The sequence below is a fragment of the Tasmannia lanceolata genome, unplaced genomic scaffold (assembly GCF_043159265.1).
Source record: "Tasmannia lanceolata isolate RefF3 unplaced genomic scaffold, GAP_Taslan_0.1 ptg000002l, whole genome shotgun sequence".
Classification (NCBI taxonomy): domain Eukaryota; kingdom Viridiplantae; phylum Streptophyta; class Magnoliopsida; order Canellales; family Winteraceae; genus Tasmannia; species Tasmannia lanceolata.
In genome coordinates, this window is record NW_027518679.1 from 39,258,283 (window position 1) to 39,265,797 (window position 7,515).

The window sequence follows — 7,515 nt, forward strand, 5'->3', positions numbered from 1 at the left end:
GATGTGCATGCTCCGGCTTAAAAGGGGAGGTTCATCAGCTTTATATTTTTTTACCTTGTGTGAAGGTATCCTTGCAATTCTAATCAAACTCTATAATGAGTAAATAATTTCACCAATATAATGAACGCTTTTATACACAAATAAATCTGTCTACCTACTTAAATGTGATTAATATGTGAAAGAAATATAGTAATGGAAGCAAGGATCTGAACTTCCAAGAAAGCATATACTAACGCATCCAGGTAATCCAGCAATTGGCCTACCTAATAATTAGATGGGGCTTATCATTGAACTTCAAAGCTTACTTCTGGAAATGTTTTTGAAACAAACATAGAAGACATATTTTTCATAATAATAGTTGGGAGAGAAGATAAATATTGAAATTTGAAAGCAATAAATACATCACCATCCAAAACCTCGGAAAATTTCTAAATGGCTAGTGAAGCAATCGCAGTTTTAATGAGATCATCCAAAATGTTGAGGGGAGTACTCCTTAGCTCTTGAACTACATCACACAATGTTTTCCTCTTTAGCTCACACAATGTTTTCCCATTCTCCAATAAAATATAATCAGATGGGTTTAGAGAATAGCAATTGACCACCTGTTGACCACTTGATTCATTAGTAAGTTAAAGAAACGTAGTATTAACATAATCGGCATACTAGGGGGAAACCAGTTAGAACAAGAACTGACTTACTTTAGTAAACTTGCATGAAGGACAGCCGCACAAATATCCATAATCTTTTAGATATCTAGCAAGGCATTTCTGATAGGCATCATAAACAAGACATGTTACGATGGGTCAAGTTAAATATGGGAGACATGGGAAATAAAGATCTAATAAGTAACCTTACCGGCTCTGTCCACGAAAAAATAATATACACGAAAACCTTCTATCAAGCCAGTGGCTAACAACCCCTTGGCATTTGAAGGAAAGTTGTTCAGAGCTACTTTCTCAGACATTTTTAGTTCCATCTTTTCCTTAGGACAACATTGACGGGTTGTTTCGATTCCCAACACACCCATCGCATTAGTACTCGTGAGGTTACCCTCACTCAAATCAACCTCTCCCTTTTCCGAAAGGTTAGTTTGGGGTTCGTGAGAGCTACCATTAGAGTGGCCACTGTCATCTAGATTATTCACGGTCAGGCCCGTTGTTGTGGAATTGTCATTACCATAGTTCAAATTATTATTTAATTTGAATTTAATTTCATAGGTACAACCATTACAATACAGGAGTTGGAATCGTCTATTTTCAGTGGGGATTGAGAGGGAGCAGAATAATCGCTTCCACAATGCTCCACATTACTTTCACTGCTACTGAAATTATCGAAGCCAAGATCGACACTGTTCATAATCTCAGAACTCAGTAACTATTCATCAAGTAGGCTCCATAGGGTCTTTGTTGGATGTTTCGGTGGCCTGTCTCTTATCGGACAATGGCTCATGTTCGTTACCATCAACACCCCATTGGTAGACACACTTTGATTCGAGCCTCAAAGGAGTTTCACAAACCATTTTTCCATCCAAACAGCACCATTTTCTACGCAAGAGCTCCCCTGTGGAGAGAAGAGGCAGAATTTCACAGATTCCAAACAACCTATTCAAAGAAAGCAATAAAAAATTATTTGGCTTAAACTCAAATTCCACAAGTCAAAATTCAGACCAAAAAGAAAATCTAAGCCAATACCAACAAACATTGAAATCTACAAAAATAAAATAAAAGAGGAGAATAAAAACCTAATTAGAAACTGGAGAAATCTTCCAATTAAAATTCTATTTCTTCCTCTTTTTTTTTGAAGTAGGGCTTTGTATTAAATGGAAAGGGAGCAACCGAGAAGGGGCAACCCAGAGAACAAAAACAAGAAAGAAGAAACAGGAAAGAAGAAGAAAAGAGATAACAAAAATTACAAAATTATACTACGGGGGAAGATGATCGAACCAGAGAATACTCTTCCCCCCAACTCTCTGCTTGGCTTACAAATCCGCCTTTTCGTTTCCCGACCTCCAAAAGTTTTTAAAGACAATAGCCGAACCCGTAACAAAATCCTCAATTTCATCAAATAACGCCAAAATTCTCCAAGGAGGAGCTACTCCACCCTTCAACCACCGAATGACATTCAATGAATCCCCTTCAACAATAAAATGGTCCAAGACTTCCCTACTCAACTTCTTGATCCCAAAATAGGCCGCTTTGAATTCCGCCTCCGAAGAATCACACACACCAATAGGGCCAGAAAAAGCCCAAAGTATCTCACCAAACTCATCACGACAAAGTCCCTCCACCCCCACTGGACCCGTGTTTCCAAAACAAGCACCATCAAAGTTGATTTTCAACATTCCTAACATCGGAGGCTCCCATCTTTTGACTACGTTAATTTTCCTCTCACTACTCGAGCACACTTCCTCCAACCTTCCCAAAGATCAAAGGCCGATACAAAACGAAAGGATGGAAGACATCTAACCCACGATATGACCAATGCTATAATCCGCATGTACAACTAATAAGGTGATTTGGCCAAACCACCCACCACATAGCTAGCAAACACACATTCCACAATAATTTCCCTTTCTTTTTCTAGCAAAATTCTATTTCTTCCTTCTTTGAGATAAAGAGGAAACGAAGAGAAATATAGGGTTTCAATGTTTACTGTCATTGCAAAAACTTGGATTAGGGTTAGAGTTTTCCTTTTTTGTTTTCCTCTTTGAGATTCAGTGGAAACAAAGAGAAATCTGGGGTTTCTATGTTTCCTGTTATAGCAAAAACTTGGATTAGGTTTAGGGTTAGGGTTTTACGTTTTCTCTCCCGTTTTTTCATTCAAAACCTTGTTCGCAGTATGAGAAGACGGAAACAAAAGGTCACGACGAATATATCTATATATAATAAAGAGGAAGGGAGGTTTACTGTTCACCGCTGATGTGACAGCCATCCCCTTCCTCCCTCACGTCTATGTGGCAATTAAATTCATAGGTGTCATTGAGAACTAAATATTCTAAAAACAAACAAATTCTACTCTAACGCTTCCACTTTCCAATATGCATAGAACTCTTTACTGTTATTTGCATGTCCTTCCGTTTTCAACACATCGCCACAATCCGGTTGATTGGGAAAATAATCTTTCCCTATTTTACGCTTCCACTTTCCAGTATGCATAGAACTCTTTATTGTTATTTGCAAGTCCTTCCGTTTTCTACACGTCGCCACATTCCGGTTGATTGCGAAAATAATATAATTTTTCCCTATTTTATAGGTATCACCATTTAATCTTTCCCTATTTTATAGGCTTTACCGTTTAATCTTTCCCCAAACGTCAACTAGAGAATTTCTTTCCAATTACACGTCCATTACTATTAAATAACTACCGATTCCTGTCCATTTGTTTCCAAAACGGCATGATGGATTCGTGTTAATTTGCCTTCCATTAATATTGTCCAATCAAGGATCCCTTTTATTTATTTTCCATATAAATCGTTTCTTATTCCATCAAAGCTTCCTCCCATATCCTTATTTCCCCATTCCTCTATGCCTCTTCACCATCCACTCTCCTCTTGCGGCTACAATTTTGGTAGAACTAAAGTTTTAGGAGCATCCGCATCTATCGTATAGAGAAGTCTTTTGGAGAACTGCCTATCTACGTTGGGGCCACAAAATGAATGGTTTAGAAACTTTCTATTAAAAGAGCTTTAAGAGGAGGTGATAAGCAAGAAACTTATTAGTGCTACTTTATAAGATGGTTTTATCGACAATCATAAAAGGGATGCTTTCCATTTTGTTTTGAAAAGTATAAATAGAGAGATTATATAGGAATTCTTTATTTTTAGAATTTATATGTTGCCATCTATGAAGCACGGGTGCGGGTGCGACACGACACGGGTACGCGGGTACGTGATTTTCCAAAAAACTTGGGTGCGGGTGCGTTCGGGTGCGTTGAATATAATAATAATTTTTATTAAATTTTTTTAAAAAAAATAGGAAAGCAATCAAATAACAATAACATCACCATTCACCAAAATGAAAAATTCTAATATTACTCTTCATTTCATACGTGATTAAGTTCATCATTAAAACACCAAAATAACATAAAGCATCAATGCATCATCAATCCTAGAAGTCAGTCGCTTCAGGCTTCAGCTCCAATATCGCCAACATCGTCCTCTACGTCATCGGTAAAAACAATGGACTCCAACTCCGGCTCATCCAAAGAAAGACTAGCAACTTCAAGTACCCCTACATCCTCGAAGGAATCAAATGTATCTCCACCTATGTCCCACATCTTTGTCTCTCCTTGCTTATATTGTGGAGTTTGTCTTGAGAGAAGCTGAAGATTGCTATGAACGAAAACCAAATCTTCAGCTCGTTGTGGAGTCATCTTGTTCCTCTTGAGAGAATGCACAAAAGAGTAAGTGCTCCAATTCCTCTCGGCACAAGATGACGATGAAGGTTGCATAAGAATCTTCAAAGCTATGCTTTGAAGCATAGGGGCACATGTACCATGGATGGCCCACCACTCATGAGGCTTGATAGTGAACCGTTCATTGATGGAATCAACATCATTGAATAATCCGGACTTCATGGAGAATTGCGCGAACTCCACATTAGCTCTTGTGCGGTCCGAGGAATTGGTGAAGTACCTCTTGAAGCACTCCATCCTCTCAGTATAAATTTATGCATCCTTATGTGGAGGCACCTAACTTGAATCTTCACTAAGCCATTGCTACTATAATACCTTTAAGAAAGAAAAAACTAATTTAGCTTCAAATTTCAAGTCAAAAATTAGAACTTGGAAATAAACATAAATAACTAATAATCCAAATAAATTTAAAGTCACCTAACCTTGGATTCAATGAATGAGCCAAGCAATGAAGTGGAGTGTTGCTCTTGTTCCAACGAGCAACAAGAATCTCGTGCACCACGTCAAAAAATTTGGACTCCTCTTCTTTCCTCTTTCCTTCCTTCCTATATATTGCCGCCCTTACTTTCTCTATCATGGTATCCCACAAATCATAAACCAAGTGAAGGCAAGGCGTATCCGTGTCACAGTCTCTAAGCATGTCATAGATGGGGGATGTAAATGCGAGTATGTAGTCGATAGAATCCCACCATACGTCATCTAACACCTTCTCTTTTACAAACCTCGATTTTCCCATGTCATCCGCCCTATAACAAGTCCATTTGTCGCTAATAACCATTGCTTGAAGACCTTGCTTTAAGAGTTTCAATCTCTTAAGCATAACAATAACACTCGCAAATCGAGTCTCCGCCACGGCAAGCAACTTCAAAGTGTTGAACTCGTTGAATATGGCTAGTCTCATGGAATGATTCATTATGAAATTCTTAATGATGCTAGCATCTCCCGAAACATCCGTTATCCAACTGCATTCGTCATATGTAACTTGATTTGCTTCCACATTCTTCGCCGCACATATGTTCTTCAAAGCAAGGTTGAGGGTGTGCACCACACATGGGGTCCAAAAGATGGAAGGAAACTGTGCCTCAATAAGTTGTCCGGCCGCCTTGCAATTTGCGGCGTTGTCGGTAATTACTTGGACAACATTTTCATGCCCAACTTCCATAATTACCTCATTCAACAAGTTGGCAATGAAATTTTTGTCCTTTGTCTCCCCCGAACAATCTACCGCCTTGAGAAACATAGGCCTACCCTCGGTTACCGCCATAAAGTTAATGAGAGGCCGCCTTTGTGAGTCACTCCATCCATCACTAACAATGCTCACCCCTTTATCCTTCCATGTCTCTCTAAGGGGTTGCAATAACCTATCAACATTTGCCCTCTCTTTTTGTAGTAGAGTCGTTCTTAGCAAGTTGTACCCCGGAGGCAAATAACCGGAAATTTGATTGTTGGCCGCACAAGAGTATGAACTCGCATAGTGTGGGTTCCTTGCTAGGTGAAATGGCAAGCCACCGGAGTAAAACATCCGAGCAATCTCTCCATGTACTTGATCGCGGGCCGCCATGTTAAATGCCTTTTCAATAGCACTCATACTTCCACTTGGACCACTTGTCTTCCTCCTCTTTAGATCAAAACTTGGAGGGACAAACATACTACTTGGGCAACTCAATGATCCACTACTTGATGATGGCGGCAATGGCACTCTCTTGGGAGCATTTTGCTTCATAGCCTCCTTGCATTCTTCCTCCAACCTTTGCATTCCGAGTAGGTCATTTGCTTTCACCTTAGGACACGCTCCGATTTCTTGTCCTGATACCTTCAACAAGTGCGCTCTAACCCTTGTGTAGGAGCTATTCCAACTCTTATGACAAAAATTACATTCCCATCTCACATTCCCTCCACCCTTAGGATCTTTATCAAATCTAGTGGCATACCTCCATAAGGGCTTCGAGAGGTCTTCATCAGTAGAAGTAGAAGGTGGTGCATTTGTGGCTTGGGCGGCGCTACTAGCCCCGGATGAAGACATTCTATTAAAAGAACAAACACAAATTTAGTTTTGGGAGTCAAAATTAAACATAATTTTTTACTCCTAAAATCAGTTTTGGGCTCCCAATCGATTGTCACAATCTTAAATTAACATGGCCCTAAAGGGTAAAAGCCTCTAATTGAGCCCAAAACGGATTTTGGGGGTCAAAATTAAACATAATTTTTGACTCCCAAAATCAATTTTGGGCTCCCAATCGATTGTCACAATCTTAAATTAACATGGCCCTAAAGGGTAAAGGCTAAAGCCCTAACGACCTAACCCCTCTAATTGAGCCGAAAACAGATTTTGGAGGTCAAAATTAAACATAATTTTTTACTCCTAAAATCAGTTTTGGGCTCCCAATCGATTGTCACAACTCACAATCTTAAATTAATATGGCCCTAAAGGGTAAAGGGCTAAAGGCTAAAGGCCTAAAGGGTAAAGGGCTAAAGGCTAAAGCCCTAATGACCTAACCTCCCTAATTGAGCCCTAAAGGGCTCCCAATTGAATCTCACAATCTCAAATTAACATGGCCTGAAAGCTCACAATTGGAAATTTGGGATTTAGGGCTTTAGGCCCCAAAGCCCTAAATCCCAAATTCCCAATTGTGACCTCCAAACTGAAAATCAGTTTAGGGCTTCAAAATCACATTCCATTTTAAGATTATGCCAACCGATTGTGAGCTCCAAATTGATTTTTATGTGACTCACAATCGGTTAGGACTTTAGGCTATTTTTTAGGGCAAATCACAAATAAAATAATACAAATCACAAATAAAAATAAAAGAGAGAGAGAATGAGAGTAGAGATAATAATAAAAAAAAGAGAAGAGAAGTAGAGAAAGAGAGTACCTTTGTAGGATTAGGTTAGGGCTCCGACGACCGACGGTGGCGGAGGAGAAACCGAGAGAGAGAGAGAGAGAGAGAGAGAAGCCCGGGCCGAGAGAGATCTCTCACGGAGAGTTGCAGAGAGAGAGAGAGAGAGAGAGAGAGAGAGATGTAGAGAGAGAGGAGACGCGGAGAGAGAGAGAGAGAGAGAGAGAGAGAGAGAGAGTTGCAGACGAGAGAGAGACGGGAGAGA

General features: G+C 39.6%; 1 long non-coding RNA gene across 1 annotated transcript; it reads right to left on the reverse strand.

The window, feature by feature from the left end:
- Positions 1–366: 366 nt before the first annotated feature.
- LOC143884607 (uncharacterized) lies at positions 367–7,515 on the reverse strand. Its single transcript, XR_013252999.1, has 4 exons — positions 7,287–7,515; positions 856–1,601; positions 699–767; positions 367–602 (listed from the first exon to the last, which is right to left on the reverse strand). It is a non-coding gene; the product is annotated as an uncharacterized LOC143884607 (long non-coding RNA).